The 27,663-nt window shown below is 43.9% G+C and overlaps 1 long non-coding RNA gene across 1 annotated transcript in view; it reads left to right on the top strand.

The window, feature by feature from the left end:
• The window catches only part of LOC136387272 (uncharacterized), an 85,602-nt gene that overhangs the window by 24,306 nt on the left and 33,633 nt on the right, over positions 1-27,663 (top strand). The window contains exon 2 of the long non-coding RNA XR_010748100.1: positions 18,295-18,357. This is a non-coding gene — a long non-coding RNA (uncharacterized lncRNA). The remainder of the gene's footprint in view (positions 1-18,294; positions 18,358-27,663) is intronic.

Here is a 27,663-nt window from a genome sequence, read left to right as displayed (position 1 = left end):
ATTAGCTGATTAAGTAGCAGCTATTATTAGAAATTAGCTGGCTAACAGGGCATCAGTAGGTTTGGGGCTTTAAAAACCTCATTCTGTTGCTAATGAGCTATATAATATTGAGCAAGTTTTCTAACCTCTTTGGTCTGAGATTTTTCCTCTGTAAAATAAGAGCATTAAGTTAGATGACTCCTACGGGCCCTCCTATGATTTTCATTTGATCCTTACAGTTTTCACTGTACTCCAGCAATCATTGCAACTTCACACCATCTCAATTTTAATTACAGTAGATTGTTAATCCCAGAGTTTGAGTCTCAGAAACATCTAAATGATAGAACTGATTTCAAATAATTTTTTAATTATTTTTTTTATTCATTTTAATTTTTTTTTTTTCATTTTTCTGAAGCTGGAAACAGGGAGAGACAGTCAGACAGACTCCCGCATGCGCCTGACCGGGATCCACCCGGCACGCCCACCATGGGGTGACGCTCTTCCCACCAGGGGGCGATGCTCTGCCCATCCTGGGCGTCACCATGTTGCGACCAGAGCCACTCTAGCGCCTGAGGCAGAGGCCACAGAGCCATCCCCAGCCCCCGGGCCATCTTTGCTCCAATGGAGCCTTGGCTGCGGGAGGGGAAGAGAGAGACAGAGAGGAAGGCGTGGCGGAGGGGTGGAGAAGCAAATGGGCGCTTCTCCTGTGTGCCCTGGCCGGGAATCGAACCCGGGTCCTCTGCATGCTAGGCTGACGCTCTACCGCTGAGCCAACCGGCCAGGGCTTTTTTTTATTCATTTTAGAGAGGAGAGAGAAAGGCTGGGGGGAGGCAGGAAACATCAACTCCCATATATTCCTTGACCAGGCAAGCCCAGGGTTTCAAAAGGGCGACCTCAGTGTTCCAAGCCAACACTTTATCTACTGCTCCATCACAAGTCAGGCCTCAAATAATTTTTATGTATCTGTTGGCCATTTGTACTGTTCTAGGGAGAAGAATGTTCAGGTCCTCTCCCCATTTTTTTTTTTTTTTAAGCAAGAGAGGAGTAGACAGGATTTTTGCATCTGTATTTGTTAGAGATACTGGTCTGTAGTTTTCATTTTTTGTGTTATCCTTACCAGGTTTTGGTATCAGGGTTATGTTGACCTCATAAAATGTGTTAGGGAGTATTGCTTTTTCTTCTGTTTTTTGGAAGGCTTTGAGAAGGATAGGTACCAAGTCTTTAAGTATTTGGTAGAATTCACTAGTATAGCCATCTGGTCATGGACTTTTATTTTTGGGGAGGTTTTTGATAGTTGTTTCTGTTTCCTCACTATTGATCTATTTAGGCTTTCCACTTCTTTGTGACTCAGTCTAGGAAGATTGTATAGTTCTAAGAACTTATCCATTTCTTTTAGATTGTTGAATTTGGTGTTATAAAATCTTTAATAGTATTCCAGTATGATCCTTTGTATACCTATGATGTCTGTGGTAATTTCTTGTCTTTCATTTTGAATTTGTTTATATGAGTCATCTCTTTTTTCCTTAGTGAGTCTAGCCAGGGGTTTGTTAATTTAATTGATCTTTTCAAAGAACCAACATGTTCTTTGAATTAACTTTTTCTATAGATTTTTGGTTCTCTATTATGTTTAGTTCTCTAATAGTTACTATTTTCTTTCTTCTGCTGACTTTGGGTTGCCTTTATTCTTCTTTTTCTAGTTCTTTCAAGATGTAGTGTTAGGTTGTTTACTTGGGATATCTCTTATTTATTTTTCTTTTCTTTTTTTGTATTTTTCCAAAGTGAGAAGTGGGGGGTGGAGGTTGGGGGGAGGAGGAGTCAGACAGACCCCCACATGCACTCGACCGGGATCCACCAGGCATGCCCACCAGGGAGCGATGCTCGACCCCTCTGGGGCATTGCTCCACTGCAATTGGAGCCATTCTAGTGCCTGAGGCGGAGGCCGTGGAGTCATCCTCAGTGCCCGGGCCAACTTTGCTCCAGTGGAGCCTTGGCTGTGGGAGGAGAAGAGAGAGACAGAAAGGAGAAGGGGGAAGGGTAGAGAAGCAGATGGGCACTTCTCCTGTGTGCCCTGACTGGGAATCAAACCCGGGACTTCACACTACCGCTGAGCCAAGGCCGGGATTTCTCTTATTTCTTGATATAAGCCTGTAATGATATAAACTTCCCTCTTATAGAATGCTTTGCTGCATCCCAGAAGTTTTGATATGTTGTATTGTCATTACTGTTTGTATATATCTTTTTTTTTTTTTTTAACGAGAGGAGAGGAGACAGAGAGACAGAGTCCTGCATGTGCCCCGACAGGGATCGACCTGGCAATATTCGTCTGGGGCTGACGCTCGAATCATCTGAGCTGTCCTCATTGCCTAGGGCCGACTCTCAAACCAATCGTGCCACTGGCTGCAAGAGAGGGAGAGAGAGGGAAAGAGAAGCAGATGGTTGCTTCTCATGTGTACCACGACTGAGGATCAAACCTGGGACGTCTGCACATTGGGCTGATGCTCTATTCACTGAGCCAGTTGTCCAGAGCCTGTACATATCTTTTGATCTTTGCTTTTATTTCTTCTTTGACCCAGTCATTTTTCAGAAGTATGTTGTGTAATTTCCACATTTTTGTGGGTATCTTTACTTACTTTTTACAGTTGAATTCTAATTTCAGAGCCGTATGGTCAGAAAATATGCTTGGTGTAATTTCAGTCTTCTTGATTTTGTTGAGGTTAGTTTTGTGGCCTAAGATATGGTCTGTCCATGAAAATGTTCCATGCACACTGGAAAAGAATGTATAATATGATGTTCTGGGATGCAATGTTCTGTAAATGTCTATTATCTCCATTTGGTCGAGTATGTCATTTAAGGCAGTGGTCCCCAACCCCCGGGCCGCAGACCAGTACTGGTCTGTGGGCCATTTGGTACTGGTCTGCAGAGGTAAAATAAATAACTTACATTATTTCCGTTTTATTTATATTTAAGTCTGAGCGATGTTTTATTTTTTAAAAATGACCAGATTCCTTGTTACATCCATCTAAGACTCACTCTTGGCACTTGTCTTGGTCACGTGATACATTTATCTGTCCCATCCTAAAGGCTGGTCCGTGAAAATATTTTCTGATATTATACTGGTCCGTGGCCCATAAAAGGTTGGGGACCACTGATTTAAGGCACAGAGGAGGGAGGGAGAAAGGGAGAGAGATGAGAAGCATCAGTTTGTAGTTGTGGCACTTTACTTGTTCATTGATTGCTTCTCATACATACATGCCTTGACTGGGGAGGGGGCTCCAGCCAAGTCAGTGACCTTTTTGCTCAAGCCAGTTAGTTACCTTGGGCTTCAAGGCAGTAACCATGGATCATGTTCATGATCCCACACTCAAGCTGGTGACCCCACATTCAAGCCAATGATACCATGCTCAAGCTGGCAACCTCGAGGTTTTGAATTTGGGTCCTCAGCATCTCAGGTCAACACTCTGTCCACTGAGCCACTACCTGGACAGGCTGTTTATTTCTTTTCTTTTCTTTTCTTTTTTTAAAAATGTTTATTGATTGTAGAGAGAGGAAGAGAGAGAGAGAGCAAGGTAGAGAGAGACAGGAACACAAATCTATTCCTGTATGTGTCCTTACCAGGGATCGAACCTATGACCTCTATGTTTTGGGACAGTGCTCTAACCAACTGAACTATCTGGCCAGGGCAGTTTTTTTTTTCTTTTTTAAAATAATTAGTTTTTGTTAAGATTTTTATTTACTGTTTATTGATTTTACAGAGAGAGGAGAGAGGGATGGGGAGTAAGAAGTATCAATTCATAGTTGCTTCACTTTAGCTGTTCATTGCTTTGAGTGATTGTTCTATGTGCCTTGACCAGGCAAGCCCAGGGTTTCGAACTGCCCTATCCACTGCACCACCATGGGTCTCGTTTTTTGTTTTTGTTTTTGTTTTTTTTGTTTATTTATTTATTTATTTTTTACAGAGACAGAGAGTGAGTCAGAGAGAGGGATAGACAGGGACAGACAGACAGGAACGGAGAGAGATGAGAAGCATCAATCATTAGTTTTTCATTGCACGTTGCAACACCTTAGTTGTTCATTGATTGCTTTCTCACATGTGCCTTGACCGTGGGCCTTCAGCAGATCGAGGAACCCCTTGCTGGAGCCAGCGACCTTGGGTCTAAGCTCGTGAGCCTCGCTCAAACCAGATGAGCCCGCACTCAAGCTGGCGAGCTCAGGGTCTCGAACCTGGGTCGTTCCACATCCCAGTCCGACGCTCTATCCACTGCGCCACCACCAGGTCAGGCTGTTTTTGTTTTTTTTTAAATCATTTTTAATTTTTGTTTTTTTAGGTGAGAGGAGGGGAGATAGTGAAGCAGACTTCCACATACTCTTTGACCAGGCTCCACCCAGTAACCCTGTCTGGGGCTGATGCTTGAGTACTGAGCTATTTCTAGCCCCTGAGACTGATGCGCTTGGACCATCCAAGCTATTCTCAGTGCCCAGGGCCATGCTTGAATGAATCTAGCCACTGGCTGTGGGAAGGAAAGAAGGAGAGAAGGGGGAGAGGGGGAGGGAGAGAAGCAGTTGGTCGCTTCTCCTGTGTGTCCTGACTGGGAATCAAACCTGGGATATTCATATGTCAGGCTGACTTTCTATCCACTGAGCCACTTGCCAGGGCCCTGTTATTTTCTTTAGTTGATTTGATGTGCATATCTTTCAGGTAAGCCTGTGGGCCCAGCTGGGGTCCCCTATCTGAGTTATAGCTGTTCAATTTATTGAAATTTTAAGGGGAGAGATCAAGGGTATCTCTCACGCAGCCATTACTTTGACATTTTTTTTTTTTTTCATTTTTCTGAAGCTGGAAACAGGGAGAGACAGTCAGACAGACTCCCGCATGCGCCTGACCGGGATCCACCCGGCACGCCCACCATGGGGTGACGCTCTTCCCACCAGGGGGCGATGCTCTGCCCATCCTGGGCGTCGCCATGTTGCGACCAGAGCCACTCTAGCGCCTGAGGCAGAGGCCACAGAGCCATCCCCAGCGCCCGGGCCATCTTTGCTCCAATGGAGCCTTGGCTGCGGGAGGGGAAGAGAGAGACAGAGAGGAAGGCTTGGCGGAGGGGTGGAGAAGCAAATGGGCGCTTCTCCTGTGTGCCCTGGCCGGGAATCGAACCCGGGTCCTCCGCACGCTAGGCCGACGCTCTACCGCTGAGCCAACCGGCCAGGGCCTACTTTGACATTTTTTAAGTTAAGATTTCTTATTTATATGCCCCAGGGATTAACAATGGAATTTATTTTTCTTTCCTTATCAATTACAAATACTATTAGAAATTTATTCTTGGCCCTGGCTAGTTGGCTCAGTGGTAGAGCAGCGGCCTGGCTTGCAGGAGTCCCGGGTTTGATTCCCGGCCAGGGCACACAGGAGAAGCGCCCATCTGTTTCTTCACCCCTCCTCCTCTTCTTCTTCTCTGTCTCTCTCTTCCCCTCCCACAGCCAGGGCTCCATTGGAGCAAAGTTGGCCCGAGCGCTGAGGATGGCTCTATGGCCTCTGCCTCAGGTGCTAGAATGGCTCTGATTGCAGCAGAGCGATGCCCCAGATGGGCAGAGCATCACCTCCTGGTGGGCATGCCGGGTGGATCCTGGTTGGGTGGAATGCGGGAGTCTGTCTGACTGCCTCCCCATTTCTAACTTCAGGAAAAAAAAAATTATTCTTGTTTCAGTTTTGTAATGAGGAAACTTTTTAAAAAGCAGAAATAAGTGGATGTGCTTTAGGCAGCTTTCTGGGATAATTTGGACAGGAAAATTAGAATTACCATACTTTCATAGTGGAATTCTTACCTGGAACATAGTTGGCAATGAGAAGAAAAGTTATGCAATCACATTCCTTATCATCTGTTCAGTAAAGTTTATTGTCTCTTGAAACACTTGAGGAAGTCCCCTTCTCCCTTCCTTTCAGTCAGGACACTGTGGAATAGGAGAGGAGTAAATGAAAATTAATCTGACTGGCAATTGGAGAATGAGAAGAATGCTAACCCCCAGGCATATGGGCTTGTTTCAACTTCCCAGAGACTCCTCAGAGGTCATGACCTACTGGTTGTAAGCATTAAAAACAAAAAACAGAACAAAACTGTAGGTGAAGCTGGACTAAGCAGGCAATTTAAAAGATTTAGATGTTAGTGTATGCAGAAATGATTTTCACTGGCCAAAATCAGTTTTGGTGTTTGGTTTTACTCATCTAAAATTCCTCTTGGTAAAAAATTATTTCTTTCAATTCATTCCCTTCAGAGTAGCAGGAATGATCTTGAAAACATAAACAGAATCATGTCACTTCTCTGCTTAAAGCCCTTACTTCCAATGGTTTCCCAGCATTTAAAACCAAGATTTCTCCCTGGTTAGTTAGCTTAGTTGGTTAAAAAGCTTAGTTGGTTAAACTCAGGAGAACAAAGTTTGATCCCCGGTCAGGGCATACATGGGAAGCAACCAATGGATGCGTGATTGAGTGGAACAACAAATGAATGCTTCCCTTCCCCTCCCCTCTTTCTTTCTTCCTTCCTCTCTGTGTTTAAAAAAAAAAAAAAAAAAAAGCCTTGGCTGGATAGCTCGGTTGGTTGGAGTGTTGTCCTGGAGCGTGGAGATTCCAGTTCAGTTTCCCCGTCAGGGCGCATACAGGAGCATCTCTGTGTTCTTGTCTCTCTTTCCCTGCCTCTCAAAAAGCAAACAAACAAAAAAACTATCAAGATTTCTTCCCATAACCTACGTTGTAAGCATGCTTTTATCTATGCAGATCTCACCACCTAGTCTGGAATTCCTTTACCCTTCAGTAGTTACATTATCATCCTGTCATCCCTCTGCCTGCATTGGTTCAACTTTCCTTATTACCCTATCGAAAAAGTTGGTACTTTCTGCCCACGAAGTCCCTTCTTTGTTTCTTAAAAGCATGGAGAGGTTTAAAATTATTTTTCTTCTTGATAGCTTGCTTATTTGTTTTTGTCTTCCTGTGGTCTGAGATTATAAAGTCCACTAGGGCAGACCATATTTTATTTTTTTGTCTAGCACATTCTGGTGCATGGTGTTTAATAAATATTTGTTGAATGAATGAGTTTGATAATTTCAGCTTTATAGAGAAATGAATACTTTAGTTGAGAAAGGAGCAGGCATTTATTTACTTATTGTTCTATGAGGTGATAAAAGTGTATATGGACAAAAAAAGAAATGATTCAGTTATTTGGGTTGAATTTTTCAGAATTAACTTAGATGGTGCCTGGGAAGCTTTTTCCTGACTAGGGAGAGTTAGATGAGATCTCTCTCTTGTTTTGTCTATGACACCATGTGCTTGCTTCTTTCATAAGACTACTCAGTTACTTCAGGCAGATAGAATTTAGTTTATCATTGCATCTTCAGTACTTAGGTTGATGCCTGGCACATGGTTGTTGTGCTCAATAAATATTTGTTCAGTGAGAAATGTATTAGAATTGAGGTATGTCTTAAGAAATGAACAGTTTTTTAATTTTTATTTTTTTATTTTTTTATTTTTCTGAAGTTGGAAACGGGGAGGCAGTCAGACAGACTCCCGCATGCGCCCGACTGGGATCTACCCGGCATGCCCACCAGGGGGCGTCACTCTGTTGCAACCAGAGCCACTCTAGCGCCTGAGGCAGAGGCCACAGAGCCATCCTCAGCGCCCGGGCCAACTTTGCTCCAGTGGAGCCTTGGCTGCGGGAGGGGAAGAGAGAGAGAGGAAGGAGAGGGGGAGGGGTGGAGAAGCAGATGGGCGCTTCTCCTGTGTGACTTGGCCGGGAATCGAACCTGGGACTCCACGCCAGGCCGATGCTCTACCACTGAGCCAACCGGCCAGGGCCCAGTTTTTTAATTTTTAAAAAAGATTTTAGTTATTGATTTTACAGAGAGAGGAGGTGGGGGGAATGAGAAGTATCAATTTATAGTTGCTTCACTTTAGTTGTTGTTTGACTACTTGCCATATGTGCCTTGACCTGGCAACCTCAGGGTTTTGAACTGGTGACCTCAGCATTCCACGTTGATGCTTTATTCACTGTGCCACCAAAGGCCAGGCAAGAAATGAACAGTTTTACTCTGGTGGATTATGGAGCTCATTGGTCCCAAGAATTATTTTGTTCTGCATTTGTTTTTCAAGTTAAAAAAAAAAATCTTTATTATAGACTATTTCAAACACATATAAAAATAAAGAGATTAACAAAATGAACCACCAATATGGACTGTTACCCAGCTTCAGTAATTATCAACGCATAATCAATCTTGTTTAACCTTGTTTTTCCTTTCCTCCTCAATATTTTAAAACAATTCCTAGATGTATCGTTTCATCTGTAAATACTTCAGAAATGTATAATCAATTTAAGAACTGGTTAACTCTTGGAAAAACCTGATAAAAAATTCCATTTGTCTCCTTGAATCTAATTGTAGATGCCAGCTGGTGAATTTCCGTGTGCTAAACCACTTCCAAAGGCCTGACTCACTATTGAAAGCATGTACTCCATTGTAGTTGCTGAAATAGCAGCACTTTGCTGGAATATGTGATCATAGCAAAGTATGTTTCTATTAAAGGTTACTAATCAGTAAAAAGTCATGTCAGAGATAAATTTTTTGTTTTGGAGATGTATAAAGACAGTTGACACTTAAAAAATTTATATATGTATGTTTTTTTAACTTTATTCAGTTTTTTTTTTTTAGAGAGAGAAGGGAGAGGAGCAGGAAGCATCAATTCTCATATGTGCCTTGACCAGGCAAGCCCAGGGTTTTGAACCAGCGACCTCAGCGTTTCCAGGTCAACACTTTACCCACTGCGCCACCACAGGTCAGGCTATGTATGTTTTTTTAGATGATACTTTTTCATACTGTGCATTACAGGCCTTTCAGATTGTCTGGAAAATGAAAATGAAATATAGTTTGTGAATTAATAGAGTAGGTTCTTGTACTGCTTTGTGGCTGAATTCCTGAGAGTCAGTAAAATTAGCAGCAAAATGAAAAGTTGAGTGCCAGAAGACTCAGAGCTAGAAAGACTCCTAAGCCTTAGGAGGTGGAGAGTTTAGAGCTTGGGCCAGAGGAAAAGTCAAATGGCATTGGAAGTGGTTGCAGTTAGTTTTACTGTAGAAGTTCAAGTTGTAACCTAGACCTCTGTAAGTAGCCTACGATAAATAAAAGTTCCTTTAGGATGTGAAGATAAGGCACTATTTTCTTTTTTTTTTACTTATATGTTGATATTTAGAGAGAGGAAAGGAGAGAGAGAAACATTGATTTCTTGTTTCATTTATTTTTGCATTCATTGGTTGGTTCTTTAAAAAAATTTTTTTTTATTGACTTTTTATAGAGAGGGCAGGAGAGAGTGATAGGAACATCAATCTGTTACTGTATGTGCCCTGACCAGGGATATAATCCACAACCTACATGTATTGGGATGATGCTCCCAACTGAGTTAACTGTCCAGAGTGAGAAGGCACTGTTTTCTTCCAGCAAATATTTTAAAGGCTTAAGTACTGTTTTATAAAATGTGGAGAGATTGGCAATAAGAAAATAATGGTTGGATTAGAATGATATTTTCTCATACCAGTTTTTTTTTGTGGAAAAGAAAATAAAGGGGGATAGAAATGATCATAATCCCCTCTATTTTCTTTTTTTTTTCATTTTTCTGAAGCTGGAAACAGGGAGAGACAGTCAGACAGACTCCGCATGCGCCCGACCGGGATCCACCCGGCACGCCCACCAGGGGCGATGCTCTGCCCACCAGGGGGCTATGCTCTGCCCATCCTGGGCGTCGCCATGTTGCAACCAGAGCCACTCCAGTGCCTGAGGCAGAGGCCACAGAGCCATCCCCAGCGCCCGGGCCATCTTTGCTCCAATGGAGCCTTGGCTGCGGGAGGGGAAGAGAGAGACAGAGAGGAAAGCGCGGCGGAGGGGTGGAGAAGCAAATGGGCGCTTCTCCTGTGTGCCCTGGCCGGGAATCGAACCCGGGTCCTCCGCACGCTAGGCCGACGCTCTACCGCTGAGCCAACCGGCCAGGGCCCCCTCTATTTTCTTTAACCAAGTACATAAGAGAACAAGACCCTGTTTCTAAGAGGTTAGAAGTTCTAACCCTACAAGAATTGCAACCTTGCTTTCTTCTTAACTTGACTCACCGCATAGTCTTCTGCATGTAAGATTGATAGGAGGTGGTGCATGTGGTGATCCCAAGTTAATTCTTGGCAATTTATTTTGAAAAGCTGCTCTTTTATTTCCACCTTTATACTCCTGTAACCCTTAGTTAATTCCTCTATTAAAGTACTTAGCTCATAATGCCTTGAATAGGAATTTTGTCATAATCATCTGTGTATCCATAGCATTTAGCTCACAGTCACTTGGAAAATATTTATTGACACATGATGATTCCTTTCAAAGTCTGAGAAGATGTGATTTTGTGATTTCTTAAATGACCTTGACCCATAATGTGGGAATAGTGCTGGTCCTGGGTAGGCTCCTCTCTGTATTGTTGTTCTTCCTATATGTGTTTGTTCTCAGGCTCTAGAGACCTGATTTTTTGGGGACCTTACAGGGAACAGAAGGGTAGAGAAATTTGTGTTTAGTATAAGAGGAATATGTCAGACTGTAGTTGATCATGTTAGGACCAACCACTGGAGTTCTTCAATTGCTGGTAAGATGAAGAATTCAGTGTAGGTAACAGATGCCCGGAGCTCATTCTATTTCATTATTATTCTTCATTGACTGAGATTTAACCCCATACCTGTGACTGTGAATTAGAATGGATTTCAGTCTTGATCTACAGCTTTACAAGATATGGTCAGTCATTGGGAATTAATCAGCATCAATTTAATGAGTAGCTTTTCTGTGTATATTATAACTGCTGAAATTAATTTTTTATAAAACTGTAGCTTTTAGGACAAATAAAACCTATGGTTTATCTAAAATAGAAATATTAAAAATCATTATTTTATCAACCTGGCCCTATTTATCTGTTGGAAAAGTTGGAAAGCCAAATGTTTCAAACAACGTATAGGAAACTAAAAGTAAACTATTTGTTTCCTCTAAACTTTTTTCCTCCCACTAGGAGCTTTCTTTGATTTACTTAATGACAACTATACTCTTTTAGTTGCTCTGGTCAAAACTTTTTTTTTTCTTTTTTTTACACAGGAACAGAGAGAGAGTCAGAGAGAGGGATAGACAGGGACATACAGACAGGAATGGAGAGAGATGAGAAGCATCAATCATCAGTTTTTCATTGCGAGACCTTAGTTCATTTTTTTTTTTTTTTACAGAATTTTTTTTCATGATTTTTAATTTATTATTAATTTTTAGAGAGGAGAGGGAGAGACAGAGAGAGAGAGAGGACAGACAGAGAGGGAGAAGGAGGGGAGGAGCTAGAAGCATCAACTCCCATATGTGCCTTGACCAGGCAAGCCCAGGGTTTCGAACCGGCGACCTCCGCATTTTCAGGTCGACGCTTTAACCACTGCGCCACCACAGGTCAGGCCTTAGTTGTTCATTGATTGCTTTCTCATATGTGCCTTGACCACGGGCCTTCAGCAGACGGAGCAACCCCTTGCTCCAGCCAGCGACCTTGGGTCCAAGCTAGTGAGCTTTTGCTCAAACCAGATGAGCCTGCGCTCAAACCAGATGAGCCTGCGCTCAAGCTGGAGACCTCGGGGTCTCGAACCTGGGTCCTCTGCATCTCAGTCCGACGCTCCATCCACTGCACCAGCGCCTGGTCAGGCTGGTCAAAACTTTTAATCTTATCTTTCTCTTCTCATTCCTCAGATCCAGTCTGCTAGGAAACTTACTGGACCTACCTTTAAAATATATCCAAAGCCCTGGCCAGTTGGCTCAACGGTAGAGCGTCGGCCTAGCGTGCGGAGGACCCGGGTTCGATTCCCGGCCAGGGCACACAGGAGAAGCGCCCATTTGCTTCTCCACCCCTCCGCCGTGCTTTCCTCTCTGTCTCTCTCTTCCCCTCCCGCAGCCAAGGCTCCATTGGAGCAAAAATGGCCTGGGCGCTGGGGATGGCTCTGTGGCCTCTGCCTCAGGCGCTAGAGTGGCTCTGGTCGCAACATGGTGACGCCCAGGATGGGCAGAGCGTCACCCCCTGGTGGGCGTGCCGGGTGGATCCCGGTCGGGCGCATGCAGGAGTCTGTCTGACTGTCTCTCCCTGTTTCCAGCTTCAGAAAAATGAAAAAAAAAAAAAAAAAAAAAAATCCAAAATCAACCAGTTCTCACCCATCCTTGCAGCTGCCACTGTAGTCTAAGCCACTGTACTCTCTTGCTTGGATTGTTGTTGTACCTCCTAACTAAATGCCCAGCTTCCACCGTTTCCTTTATTCTCAACACAGCAGTCTGAATAATTCTTTTTTTTTTTTTTTTAGCAAGTGAGACAGACAGGAAGGGAGATGAGAAGCATCAAGTTGTAGATGCAGCACTTATAGTTGTTCATTGATTGTTTCTCATACATGACTTGACTGGGGGCCTCAAACTGAGCTAGTGACCCCTTGCTCAAGCCATTGACCATGGGATCATGTCGATGCCAGCGACCCCTGAGCCTGCACTTAAGCCGGCGACCTTGGGGTTTCAAATCTGGGACCTTAGTGCCTCAGGTCAGTGTTGTATCTATTGTGCCACCAAAGGTCAGGCACTTTACTTCGTTTTTTTATTTCTATTTTTTGTGACAGACAGAGAAAGGTACAGATAGAGACGGAGAGACAGGAAGGGAGAGAGATGAGAAGCATCAGTTCTTTGTTGCGGTTCTTTAGTTGTTCACTGATTGTGTTCTCATATGTGCCTTAACCGGGGGTGGGGGGGTTGAGGGCTGGTGGGGTCTACAGCAGAGCGAATGACCCCTTGCTCAAGCCAGTGACCTTGAGCTCAAGCCAAAAACCTTGGGCTTCAAGCCAGCGAACTTTGGGCTCAAGCCAGTGACCATGGAGTCAAGTCTATGATCTCATACTCAAGCCAGCAACCCTGTGCTCAGGCTGGTGAGCCTGTGCTCAAGCCATCAACCTCGGGGTTTCAAACTTGGGTCCTCTGTGTTCCAGTTCAGTGCTCTATCCAGTGCGTCACCACCTGGTCAGGCCACTTTTCTTCGTTTTTAATTTCCAAAACATTTTCTGTCTTAATAAAAGGCAGTGTGTTTAGTAGTATGTTGTAAAATAAGTCCAACTCACTGGATTTTTTTTTTTTTTTTTTTTTTTTAGAGAAAGGAAGGGGTAGAGAGAGAGAGAGAGAGAAGTATCAACTCACATTGTTCCACTTAGTTGTACGCCCTTTGATTGCTTCTTATGCATGCCCTGACTGCGCTTGAGGTGGTGCCCTTGGGGATTCCTCTGGAGACCTCAGTGCTCCAGGATGATGCTCTGTCCACTGTGCCACCGGCCAGAGCATGTCACTTAACCTTTTTGCTCTGGTTCCAAACTGAAAATGAAGTGATTGGGTATGTGAACTTCTGAGGTTTAGTTATAAAAATTTAGTCATTTCACATTTTATTGGCACTTCTCAAAAACCCAGTAAAATAAAAGATTAAAAGACTTTGCTTATAATTTTGTTTACATATAAATATACTTCATTTCAATATACAGTAAGTTAGACTTGGATTCTCAAGGTATTTACTCAATGGATGACTAAAGCAACCTTTTTTTTTTTTTTTTTTTTTTTTAGAGAGAGAGAGACAGACCAACAGGAAGGGAGATGAGAAGCATCATCTCAAAGTTGTGGCACCTTACTTGTTCATGGATTGCTTTCTCATACATGACTTGACCGGGGGGCTCCAGCTGAGCCAGTGACCCTTGGCTCAAGCCAGCAACCTTGGGCTTCAAGCCAGTGACTTTAGGCTTCAAACCAGCAACCATGTCTGTGTTCATACAGACTTGAGCTCAAGCCAGCAATCTCGGGCTTTTAGCATCCCAGGTCGATGCTCTATCCACTGTGCCACCACCTGATCAGGCTAAAACCCTTTTTTTTATAAGGTAGTCTCATGTAGAAAATTTTTAAAAATCAGTTTCAAAATACACTTTTTGACAACTTGGAACTAAAAATTTAGGATCTTATTTTGAGATTAATAATTGTAATAAATGTATCATCACCTTGTATCTTATTTCCATTTAGATATATTTTAAAAGTAACTCATCACTATTTAGGAGTTGCCTTTTTCTGTTAAGGCTTTCATTGAAATACTATTGCTTTACTTACTCTCCTGTGAGTTCCTTTTCCTGAGAATAAAGGATTGAGCTCATACCTTTGCATAATGATCCAGACAGTATTTTAAGTTTGGCATGTTCAAACCTGGCTGAGTGGATTAATATGTGGACAGACTTGCACATTAGAACATTTTTGAAGTTCCAACCCACAAACTGTGCTTTCTTTTTTTTTTATTATTTTTTATTTTTTTAGAGAGGAGAGAGAGACAGAGAGAGAGAAGGGGGAGGAGCTGGAAGCATCAACTCCCATATGTGCCTTGACCAGGCAAGCCCAGGGTTTCGAACCAACGACCTCAGCATTTCCAGGTCGACGCTTTATCCACTGCGCCACCACAGGTCAGGCGAAACTGTGCTTTCAATGAACATAGGCAGGTATAAAATTAATTCTAAACTTTGAATAGTACAGACATTAAAAATGCCTGTTGCCCTGGGTGACTGATTTTCAGTGAGGCTCCTGCTTGCCCTGCACATTCTTCCTCTGCTTTATTCGGTGCCAAGAACAGTTCGGAGAGGCTTTGCTCCCTTGGCGCTTTGCTACCTTCTGCTTTCAGCAAGGAAAAGGCTGCTGTTTTACTTCTTAAAGTCCTACCGTATGGAAAGTTTCTATAAATAAACCTTGGATTTATGATTGGACTTCTAAATTTGTAATATCAACAATCCATGACTAAAGGCAATATAAATACCTATTTAAACATATATATTGTGCCTGACCAGTGGAGACACAGTGGATAGAATGTCAACTTGGAACCCGGAGGTCGCCAGCTTGAGTACAGGCTCACCAGCTTGAGTGCAAGGTCATCAGCATGATCCCATGGCCGTTTGCTTGAGCCCAAAATTTGCTGGCTTGAAGCCCAAGATCACTGGCTTAGCTTGAACCACCCCCCCCCCCCCCCCCCCCCCCCAGTCAAGGCACGTATGAGAAGCAATCAGTGAACAACTAAAGTGCTGGAACTGTGAGTTGATGCTTCTTATCTTTCTCCTTTCCTGTCCCCCTCTTTCAAAACACGAAACAAAACAAAACCCATATATATTGCATACAGAACTGTGGCATTGATTCAGTGAGAGGTCACCAGCACAATACCTAAATGACCAATTCAGTTAATTTCTTCTCTCTCAGTTGGTATGGATGAGGCCTTTTTTTTTTTTTTTTTTTTTTGTATTTTTCTGAAGCTGGAAACAGGGAGGCAGTCAGACAGACTCCCACATGCACCCAATTGGGATCCACCCGGCACGCCCACCAGGGGGCGATGCTCGCCCATCAGGGGCATCGCTCTGTTGGGACCAGAGCCACTCTAGCACCTGGGGCAGAGGCCATGGAGCCATCCCCAGCGCCCGGGCCATCTTTTGCTCCAATGGAGCCTTGACTGTGGGAGGGGAAGAGAGAGACAGAGAGGAAGGAGAGGGGGAGGGGTGGAGAAGCAGATGGGTGCCTCTCCTGTGTGCCCTGGCCGCCTCTCCTGTGTGCCCTGGCCGGGACTCAAACTCGGGACTTCCGCACGCCAGGCCGACGCTCTACCACTGAGCCAACCAGCCAGGGCCAGATGAGGTCCTTTTTAAAAAAATTTAAAGTTCTATTTACTGATTTTAGTGAGAGAGGAATGAGGAGAGACAGGAACATCAATCTGTTCCTGTATATGCGCTGACCGGGGATCAAACCTGCAACCTCTGTTCTTCAGGATGATGCTCTAACTGGCCAGAGCAAGGAGGACCTTGTTTTGTTGTCAGGCAAAAACTAGTTAGCTGGTAGTTTCTAGTGAATGCACTTTGACTTTTTTTGTGTATGAATTGTTGGTGTAATTATGTAGCAGACATTCATGAAAATGTAAAAGTGCATTAGATTTTGACAGACTGTGTTGTTTAAATGTACAAAGGGAGCTGACTTTTTAGAAGAATCCTATTGTTAATTCATTTTGTAAATTTGAGTCAGTTGGGCCTTCAGTTAACAAGTATGTAATGGGTACCTATTATGTGCCAGACACTGCTAGGTCCTGGGGCTGTATAGAAGATGTTTCTTGTTCAGACAAGTAAGAGAAAAATGGAAACCTCGGACAATAAAATGTTTTACCACTGTAATGGAGAAATGGACAAATGCCATGTGATTATGGTAGAGAGGCACTGAGTAGATTAATTGGGGAATTGGAAAAGGCTTTAGAGAAATGTTTCAATTGGATCTTTTTTTTTTTTTTTTTTTTTTTTTTTTTTTAGGTGAAAGGAGGGGAGATAGTATATAGTGAGGCAGACTCCCGCATGTGCCCCAACCAGGACCTACCCGGCAATCCTGTCTGGGGCTGATGCTTGAGTACTGAACTATTTTTAGCACTTGAGACTGACATGTCCAACCCAGCTATCCTTAGTGCCTGAGGCCATGCTTGAACCAGTCTGAGCCACTGGCTGTGAGAAGGGAACAGGTAGAGGAGGGGATGGGGGTGGGGTGCGGAGAAGCTTCTCCTGTGTACTCTGCCCGAGGATCAAACCTGAGGTGTCCATATGCTTGGCCCATACTCTTATCCATTGAGGCCACAATCGGATCTTAAATAATAATAAAAGCTATTTACAGTAATGCTTATATTGTATTAAGTACCTGCTGTATACTAGGATTAATGTTACTGACCGGGAAAGAGGGGAAGAACATTCCAGGCAGTAGGAGAAACAAACTATCAAAGATTTTGTGTTTTATAAGTAAGAAGTTTGGTTTGGCTAATGGGGAGGTAGAAGGAGATCAATGGCCACAGACAGCAAAGGCTAGTACAACTGGGTGGGATCAGATTATGAAGGACCTGAGGTACATTGTATCCCTGCCACCATGTTTTTGTTCTTATTTTCTTACATGAAGAACCTTTCTCCTTACTTTGCCAATGTAACCTATTTTTAAAGGTCTAGGTTTATGTGCAACTTTCCCTCCCTTTTCCTAAATATTATTATTATTTTTTAAACTGAATTATTGCATATAGACTAGAGTATGTACCTCATAGGGCAGTTCATTTGTTGAACCATTTCTTGTAGTTTAGTCTGATTTAGCTCCCAAATTAGTTTCTCAACTCCTAAAGGGCAGAGAGAGAATGAATCTTCTTTAGCACCTGGTATAGTGCTCAGCACATTTTGGGGACCCAAGAAATGCATAATGAGTGTATGGACATGGAACACAGCAGCCATTGAAACAGTCCAGCTACAATGGTTGAATTGCCCATATTTATTTAAAAGGCATTTCTTAAAACCAGTAAGAGCAGTTTTCAGAGGTGTAAGGTCAGTTGTTATTTGGTTGAAAAACGAGTTAACAGGAGTATCCCACAGGGTTGTTGTGAGGATTATATTAATCAATACTGTACATTTAAGCACTTAGAATAGTGCTTGGCATATAGTAAGTGCTCAGTTAGTGTTACCTGTTGTTTAATTCTCCTTCTCTGGGGATTTTTAAAAATCTTTTTAAAAGTGATATCACTATTTTAATTTCATTTTATTTTTTATTTTTTTGTGGCAGAGTCAGAGAGAAGAACAGATAGAGACAGTCAGGAAGGGAGAGAGATGAGAAACATCAGTTCTTTGTTGCGGCTCCTTAGTTCATTGATTGATTTCTCATATGTGCCTTGACCAGGGGGTTACAGCAGACCGAGTGACCCCTTGCTCAAGCCAGCGATCTTAGGCTCAAGCTGGTGAGCCTTGCTCAAACCAGATGAGCCAGCGCTCAAGCTGGCGACCTCGGGGTCTCGAACCTGGGTCCTCCACATCCCAGTCCAACGCTCTATCCACTGCGCCACTGCCTGGTCAGGCTCTTTCTCTGGGCATTTTTGCCATTGACAGAGTTTACCCACTGTTGTGAGCATAGAAAGGAGATATGACTACAGCTTCTTTTGAGTGTAATGTGTGGTGGCACAGTGGAAAAAGTGTTAACCTGGAATGCTGACGTCACTGGTTCAAAACCCCGGGCTTGCCTGGTCAAGGCACATATGAAAAGCAACTATTATGAGCTGATGCTTCCCGCTCCTCCCCTCTTTCTGTCTTTCCTTTCTCTAAAATCACTAAATAAAATATTATTAAAAAAAGAAGGAAACAGCTTCTTGAAACCAAATACCCTTTAAGAACTGGAAGGACTGCTTATATTGCATGAACATTTATTTTTTTGTTTGTGTTTTAGTGATCGAAGGGTATGGTTGGCGTGGAATTGAATTTCATCTGTCTGTGGGAATTGTAAAACAAGGTAGGTTCCAAGTTTATTTACTCTTTCTTTCTTTTTTTTTTTAACAGGGACAGAGAGATAAGAAGCATCAATCATCAGTTTTTCATTGCGAAATCTTAGTTGTTCATTGATTGCTTTCTCATATGTGCTTTGACCGTGGGGCTACGGCAGACTGAGTAACTGCTGGCTTGAGCCAGCGACCTTGGGTTCAAGCTGGTGAGCTTTTGCTCAAACCAAATGAGCCCGCGCTCAAGCTGGTGACCTCGGGGTCTCGAACCTGGGTCCTCTGCATCCCAGTCCAACACTCTATCCACTGCGCCACCGCCTGGTCAGGCTACTCTTTCTTGCCTAAGGTGTTTTTGTTAGTGTTTTCAGTTCTTCTTAACTAGAATAGATCAGATTTGATTATTGTTTAGGTAAACAATCTTTGTGGTTATATTGTTTATCTAATATTGTAGATTACACCTAGTATGTTACTAGAGCAGGGGTCCCCAAACTATGGCCCGCTGCCATTTATCTGGCTCCTGCCACACTTCTGGAAGGGGTACCTCTTTCATTGGTGGTCAGTGAGAGGAGCATAGTTCCCATTGAAATACTGGTCAGTTTGTTGATTTAAATTTGCTTCTTCTTTATTTTAAATATTGTATTTGTTCCCATTTTGTTTTTTTACTTTAAAATAAGATATGTGCAGTGTGTATAAGGATTTGTTCATAGTTTTTTTTATAGTTCGGCCCTCTAACGGTCTGAGGGACAGTGAACTGGCCCCCTGTGTAAAAAGTTTGGGGACCCCTGTACTAGAGTGTAGAAAATGTCAAACAGTACAACAATATAAAATGTTGGCGGTCATAGGACAGAACCATGAATTTATACACATGCGCTTACACACCACGACTCTATCCTTAAACGGCAGAATTCTTGTATTGGAGCCATTATGCTTAAAACCAGCTTGGGGTAGTGGAAAGTGACAGGTTAGCTAATTCTTCTGGTCACTCTGAAATTCAGTAGCTTCTGTTAATGGTAGACTAAATGTACCAAAGGGCCTGTCTCCCTAGCTAGTATAGTAGCCAGGCTGTTACAACTATAATTTTTTTCTTTTCTTTTTTTTGTGACAAAGACAGAGAGAGGGATAGATAGGGATAGACAGACAGGGAAGGAGAGAGATGAGAAGCATCAAGTCTTCGTTGTGGCACCTTAGTTATTCACTGATTGTTTTTTCATGTGTGCCTTGACCAGGGGGCTATAGCAGAGTGAGTGACCCCTTGCTCAAACCAGCAATCTTGGGCTCATGCCAGTGACCTTGGGGCTCAAGCCAGCAACCATGGGGTTATGTCTGTGATCCCATGCTCCAGCCAGCGACCCCATGCTCAAGCTGGTGAGCCCACGCTCAAGCCGGCGACCTCAGGGTTTTGAACTTGGGTCCTCTGCATCCCAGTTCAGCACTCTATCCACTGCGCCACCGTCTGGTCAGGCTGACAGCTATAAATTTTTAATGCTGATGATAGTATCTGTTCATCTGTAGCCTCTAGAGTTTAATTTGACATAACTTGCTTGTGTTCCTATCTTAAGCTCCAGAGCATGAACAAAAGTACAGCACATAGGGCTTTGACTCATATATCTTATGTCTGATGTCTACAGAAAGAGCTATAGATGGCAGCTTCACACAGCTCTGCAAACCTATTTCTATCAGAACCTTTCCTGTCAAAGTAAGGACTAATGCTAGTTCATGTAGTTCTAGCTTTCCATTGTCGTAAGTTATGTGGAAACACTATTGCTCATTCGTGCGGGAAACTTTGATCACTTGGACAGTGAACTTGATGGCCATCCCCCCCCCCCAAAAAAAATAACAGCAAAAACCATAACAAATGATAGTTCTCCCCCTTAAACACCCAAACAGTAATCCCGTGATTTTGTACATGGGGTTCCATGGCTTTGTACTTTGCTGCATCTGCACTTAGAACAGCATAGGTTCTTGAGATTGGCTTTCTCTCAGTCACAAAGGATAGGAACTGATAATACATTGCTACAAGGAAAAACATTTGAGCCACTTCTTATGGCAGAGGGAACATGGTCTTTAGAATTGACACTGCTTCTTAGGAAGGAAGGTAAAGAGGGGAGATTAAAGTTTAACTTCTGCAAAATCATCCCTTTATCATCATCAGATGGCCTGAATTTTTAGGGTCTGGTATGGGTGGTCAGTCAGGAAATTATCTTCTTTCTGTTCTCCTATTTTGTATTGGGGTAAAAATAAACAGGAAATATTTCAGGGAAATACTGTAAGAATTAACAGAAAGGACAGAGAGAACTAACATTTCTTGAATGTCTACTAAGGGTTAGGCATGTTACTGTAAACTTGCACAATATGGTCTTCTATGAAATATATAAAGATTATTGATACTATAGTTTTTCAAGTCTAAGTGGAAAATATAGTGAATATCACTATCTTGAACTATTTTGATCTTTATTTTTTTATTTTACTTTATTTTTTTATTAAGTGAGAGGCAGGGAGGCAGACAGATAGACTCCTGCATGCTCCCCAACTGGCATCCGCCCAGCAAGCCCCCCTACTGGGCGATGCTCTGCCCATCTGGGGCCACTGCTTCGTTGCTTGGCAACCAAGCTATTTTTAGCGCTTGAGGTGAAGCCATGGAGCTGTCCTCAGTGCACGGGCTAACTTGCTCAAACTATTCAAGCCATGGCTGTGGGAGGAGAAAAGAGAGAGAGAAGGGGGAGGCGGAAGCATGGAGAAGCAGATGGTCACTTCTCCTGTGTGCCCTAACTGGAAATTTAATCCAGGACTTCCACACACTGGGCCGATGCTCTACCCCAGAGCCAACTGGCCAAGGACTATTTTGACCTTTATTATAGCCATTTAGAGAAAAAAATTACATATATATATGTACATATATACATACACATATACTGTATATTATATTTTATATGCGAAAGACAGAGACAGCAAGGGAGAAAGATGAGAAACATCAACTAGTAGTTGCAGCACTTCAGTTGTTCATTGATTGCTTATATGTGCCTAGACTGGGGGACTCCAGCCAAGCCAGTGACCCCTTGCTCAAGCTAGCAACGTTTGGGCCCAAGCCAGCTACCATGGGATCATTTCGATGATCCCACACTCAAGCTGGTGACCCCATGCTCAAGCTGGCGACCTCAGGGTTTCAAACCTGGGACCTTGGCGTCCCAGGTCAACACTGTATCCACTGTACCACCACCAGCCAGGCAAAAACAGAACTGTATATTGACACGTGTTATTTAATTTGTGTCTGCTAGAACATTGTTTTATGGAGAAAGAAAGAAAATACCTATATGAGTTAGTAGAGTTTTTTGTTTTGTTTTTATTTTTTTGGCTACTGATTTAGCCAAAGGCAGAGAGGAGACTAGCAGGACTGAAATTAGAGACACCTGTGCTGTTTTGGGAAGTTGAGACTCTTGACCCAGGTTTTGCTGAAGTTGGTGCAGTGGAGGTCAGAGTAGGTTAATATTTTCATAGCTCAAAGCAAATGTTAATTGTGTTTGTTTATTTGGTGCAGTTTTGGTTGATCTCTGTAGTTGCAAATGGAGTAAATAAAATATAGTACTGCTGTTTTGAGAAACTCAGCAAAAGTCCCTGAAACTGAGCGTCGGCCTAGCGTGCGGAGGACCCGGGTTCGATTCCCGGCCAGGGCACACAGGAGAAGCGCCCATTTGCTTCTCCACCCCTCCGCCAAGCCTTCCTCTCTGTCTCTCTCTTCCCCTCCCGCAGCCAAGGCTCCATTGGAGCAAAGATGGCCCGGGCGCTGGGGATGGCTCTGTGGCCTCTGCCTCAGGTGCTAGAGTGGCTCTGGTTGCAACATGGCAACGCCCAGGATGGGCAGAGCATCGCCCCCTGGTGGGCAGAGCGTCGCCCCCTGGTGGGCGTGCTGGGTGGATCCCGGTCGGGCGCATGCGGGAGTCTGTCTGACTGTCTCTCCCTGTTTCCAGCTTCAGAAAAATGAAAAAAAAAAAAAAAAAAAAAAAAAGTCCCTGAAACCAATGCAAATTGATCTTCAAAAATACCAGAAAATCCCCTACTTGAATGTTTTGTTTAGCTGAGGGAATTAACTGTTGTCATTGTACTTGTAAAGACATGACCATCTTTTAAAATAGGAAATTAAATTGAAGCATTTCCCCTGGCCGGTTGGCTCAGTGGTAGAGCGTCGGCCTGGTGTGCAGGAGTCCCGGGTTTGATTCCCGGCCAGGGCACACAGGGGAAGCGCCCATCTGCTTCTCCACCCCTCCCCCTCTCCTTCCTCTCTGTCTCTCTCTTCCCCTCCCGCAGCCAAGGCTCCATTGGAGCAAAGTTGGCCCGGGCGCTGAGGAAGGCTCTATGGCCTCTGCCTCAGGTGCTGGAATGGCTCTGGTTGCAACAGAGTGATGCCCCAGATGGGAAGACATCGCCCCCTGGTGGGCATGCCGGGTGGATCCCGGTCGTGCGCATGCAGGAGTCTGTCTGACTGCCTCCCTGTTTCCAACTTCAGAAAAATACACACACACAAAAAAAATGGAAGCATTTCTTCTTATTTTACATTTAAAGTTTCTAAATTCATTATCTTTCTGCTCTTAAGATAGTAAGCTTTTGTGGTCTTAGTAAGGTTTACAGAGAGTTCCCCAGAGACACAATACTATCTTTATGGGGCTGAAATGGAAACATTGAATATTTTCATTTTTATTTTCCTGTCGAATAAATTACTGTACTTTTCCTCTTGGCTGCTTTGTGTCTTGCTCCAGGGAACAGATAAACATACGGATATACCTCGTTTTATTGTACTTTGCTTTATTGCACCTCACAGATATCTGCTGCATGTTTTACAAATTGAAAGCAAGACCATCCACCAGCAAAAAGATGATGACTTTGCATTTTTGTGATACATTCTTAACTGTGGTGGTTTGGAATACAACCTGCAGTGTCTCTGAGGGATGCCTGTACCACTTATAAAAAACAACAACACTTTATTGAGGTATAATGTATGTACTGCAAAATTTGCCTGTTTGAAGTGTATAGTTATGATTTTTTAGTAAATTTGTAGTGTTGTATAATGATTGCCACACTCCAGTGTTACATTTTCAGTACCTCTGAAAGATCTCTCATAAACACTTTCCATTCAGTTGTGCATTTATTGGTTGCTTCTTATATGTGCCCTGAACAGGGATCGAACCTGCAACCTTGGCATATTGGGATGACTCTAATCATCTGAGCTACCTGGCTGGGGCCCTTTAAACATTTTTTTTTTAATTTTTTATTTTATTTATTCATTTTAGAGAGGAAAGAGAGAGGGAGAGAGAGAGACAGAGAGAGAGAGGAGAGAGAGACAAGGGGGAGGAGCTGGAAGCATCAACTCCCATATGTGCCTTGACCAGGCAAGCCCAGGGTTTCGAACCGGCGACCTCAGCATTTCCAGGTCGACGCTTTATCCACTGCGCCACCACAGGTCAGGCTAAACATTTTTAAAAAAAGATTTTATTTCTTGATTTTACAGAGAGAAGGGGTCAAGGAGCGAGAAGTATCAACTCAGTTGCTTCACTTTAGTTTGTTCATTGTTTGCTGTATGTGCCTTGACCAGGCAAGCCCAGGGTTTTGAACCGACGACCTCAGCCGGTTCTAGGTGGATGCTCTATCCACTATGCCACCACAGGCCAGGCAGCCCTCATAAACATTAAAAAAAATTTTTTTGATTGATTTTAGAGAGTGAGATGAAGGGCGGGGGGAGAGAGAGAAACATCAATGTTTCTGTATGTGGCCTGACTGGGACCGAACTGGCAACCTCTTTGTGTTGGGACAACGCTCCCAGTGATTTTCAACCTTTTTTGAGCCACGGCACATTTTTTACATTTACAAAATCCTGGGGCACACCACCTACCAAAATGACACAAAATGACACTCTGTTAGAATTTATTTAAAGTTTAAATAAATTACATTAATAAAAAAAAGTTAAATAAAAAAGGATAACCCCCTCATATATACAGTCCCATGTAACATCCCTCATATATACAGTCCCATGTAACATCCCTCATATATACAGTCCCACGTAACATCCCCTCATATACAGTCCCATGTAACCTCATATATACAGTCTCATGAAACCCCTTATATATACAGTCCCATGTATCCCCTCATATATACAGTCCCGCTAATAGATACTGGAGCTTTCATCAAGGTTGTGGGTTCAAATCAATTTGGCAAATACTCTCTCTATATAGAGACTGGACAAAATCAATTTTAGAAAATGTTGGGTACTTGTGTAACATCATAAGTCCCCAGAGCATCTCTACTGTCAGATTGAGAAGTTTGCTTTCTATTGATAGGTAAGGATTCTGATAAATACTAGAGTTCTCCCTGAGGTTGTGGGTTCAAATCCCATGGTCAGCTGGGTGCAGGGGCCTTGGTTCTGACTGTTTTGATGGTGTATATAGAGATTTGAGCTCTTTAAGAAGATGACCCGGCCCTGGCCGGTTGGCTCAGCGGTAGAGCGTCGGCCTGGCGTGCGGGGGACCCGGGTTCGATTCCCGGCCAGGGCACATAGGAGAGGCGCCCATTTGCTTCTCCACCCCCCCTCCTTCCTCTCTGTCTCTCTCTTCCCCTCCCGCAGCCAAGGCTCCATTGGAGCAGAGATGGCCCGGGCGCTGGGGATGGCTCCTTGACCTCTGCCCCAGGCGCTAGAGTGGCTCTGGTCGCGGCAGAGCGACGCCCCAGAGGGGCAGAGCATCGCCCCCTGGTGGGCAGAGCATCGCCCCTGGTGGGCGTGCTGGGTGGATCCCGGTCGGGCGCATGCGGGAGTCTGTCTGACTGTCTCTCCCCATTTCAAGCTTCAGAAAAATACAAAAAAAAAAAAAAAGATGACCCTCAGGAGGCCATATACAATATAGATAACATTGTGATGCATTGTATATCACCCTCTGCGAGGGCCTCTTTTAAAAAGAAAAAGGTCAAATATCTATATACACCATCAGGATAGACATAACCAGCTGAGGCTGAGGCTTCATCTAGTGGTGGCAACATTTACCTCCAGTCCTGACTAGTATTAGAAATCGGGACCATGGGGAGGAGTAGCAGCTTCAAGTACTCTCTACGGCCACACAATGACAAGTGCGCGGCAGCCGGAGCGGGGACCTTCCTGGGTGTGGATGAGAGGTAGCCTACTATTGGTTTTTTGCTAGTGGTCGGGATGAATCCTAGAAGGTGATAGGTCAGTGAGCGTTCCCTGTGCCTCCACGTTTCCTGTTGCTGATAGCTGGAGGGATTGTGAGGGGAATGTTTATGTTCGGATGGAGGCGGCTGGTGGCGGGCCGGATAAATAGGCTCCGCGGGCCGTATCCAGCACGCGGGGACCCATGTTTAATTTCCCCATGGCACACCTGACCATGTCTCACGGCACACTGGTTGAAAAACACTGCTCTAACCAGCTGACCTATCTGGCCAGGGCTTGTAAACACTTTTTAACTTCCTTTAAAGTCATGCACAAATTTTGTTAAGTTCTGCTCAGATTTAATCATCTTCCCCCAAAATTTCTCACTACTTTACTTATTACATGTCTTACTTCCCTCTCTGATTTTATACATTAATTTCTTTCTTTTTTTTCTTTTTTGTGAGTGAGATGGAGAGAGACGGACAGGAAGGAAGAGAGATGAGAAGCATGAACTCATAGCTGCGGCACTTTAGTTATTCATTGATTGCTTTCTCATATGTGCCTTGACTGAGGGGCTTCAGCTGAGCCAGTGACCCCCTGCTGAAGCTGGCAACCTTGATGTTTTGAACCTCGGTCTTCAGCATCCCAGGTCGATGCCCTACTCACTGTGCCACCACCTGGTCAGGCTATACATTAGTTTCTTATTGTAGTTCAAACATATCAGTCTTTTTTCATCTTTATTTCATTCTTTCACCACTTTTTAAAAAGTACAACCTTTCTTGTAAAGAGTTCTAGCTTTTATTCAAAGTCACGTTTTTTTTTTTCCTTGGGAGACTTTATTCTATAATGCCTCAGGCTTCTTAGTAAAAGCTTTTGCTTGCATTATCCTTGGTTTCCTGTTCACTTCATTTGTTACTTATTTTCATTTTTTTATTAGCGTGCGCTTGAGAAAGAGAGAGAGAGAGAGAGGAAGAGAGAGGAAGAGACTTGACAGAAAGGGAGAGAGATGAGAAGCTTTAGCTCATAGTTATATCACTTTAGTTTTTTTGTGTGTGTGACAGACACAGACAGACAGAGGGACGGATAAGAACAGAAAGACAGGAAGGGAGAGAGATGAGAAGCATCAGCACTTCGTTGTGGCACCTTAGTTGTTTATTGATTGCTTTCTCATATGTGCTTTGACCAGGGGGCTACAGCAGACCGAGTGATCCCTTGCTCAAGTTAGCAACCTTGGGCTCAAGCTGGTGAGCCTTACTCAAACCAGTTGAGCCTGTGCTCAAGCTGTCGACCTCTGGGTTTTTAACATGGGTCCTCTACATCAGGGGTCCCCAAACTTACACAGGGGGCCAGTTCACTGTCCCTCAGACCATTGGAGGGCCAGACTATAAAAAAACTATGAACAAATCCCTATACACACTGCACATATTTTAAACTAAAAAAACAAAACGGGAACAAATATAATATTTAAAATAAAGAACAAGTAAATTTAAATCAACAAACTGACCAGTATTTCAATGGGAACTATGGGCCTGCTTTTGGCTAATGAGATGGTCAATGTGCTCCTCTCACTGACCACCAATGAAAGAGGTGCTCCTTCTGGAAGTGCGGCGGGGGCCGGATAAATGGCCCCAGGGGGCCGCATGTGGCCCGCGGGCCATAGTTTGGGGACCCCTGCTCTACATCCTAGTTTGATGCTCTATCCCAGGCATGGCCAACATACGGCCCGTGTAATGAGTTTATGCGGCCCGTGATTAAATTTTTAATATTCTTCGCTATTTTAAAATCTCGGCTACTCAGAAGTGGAAGCGTCTTTGATTATTGGAAATTGAGATATTTAAGAAGATAGTGGGCCCTGGCTGGTTGGCTCAGCGGTAGAGCGTCGGCCTAGCGTGCGGAGGACCCGGGTTCGATTCCCGGCCAGGGCACACAGGAGAAGCACCCATTTGCTTCTCCACCCCTCCGCCGCGCTTTCCTCTCTGTCTCTCTCTTCCCCTCCCGCAGCCAAGGCTCCATTGGAGCAAAGATGGCCCGGGCGCTGGGGATGGCTCTGTGGCCTCTGCCTCAGGCGCTAGAGTGGCTCTGGTCGCAACATGGCGACGCCCAGGATGGGCAGAGCATCGCCCCCTGGTGGACAGAGCGTCGCCCCTGGTGGGCGTGCCGGGTGGATCCCGGT

This window comes from Saccopteryx leptura, chromosome 1 (assembly GCF_036850995.1).
Source record: "Saccopteryx leptura isolate mSacLep1 chromosome 1, mSacLep1_pri_phased_curated, whole genome shotgun sequence".
Lineage (NCBI taxonomy): Eukaryota > Metazoa > Chordata > Mammalia > Chiroptera > Emballonuridae > Saccopteryx > Saccopteryx leptura.
Note: the sequence above shows the minus strand (reverse complement) of the source record. Positions and strands in the feature narration are given on the sequence as shown.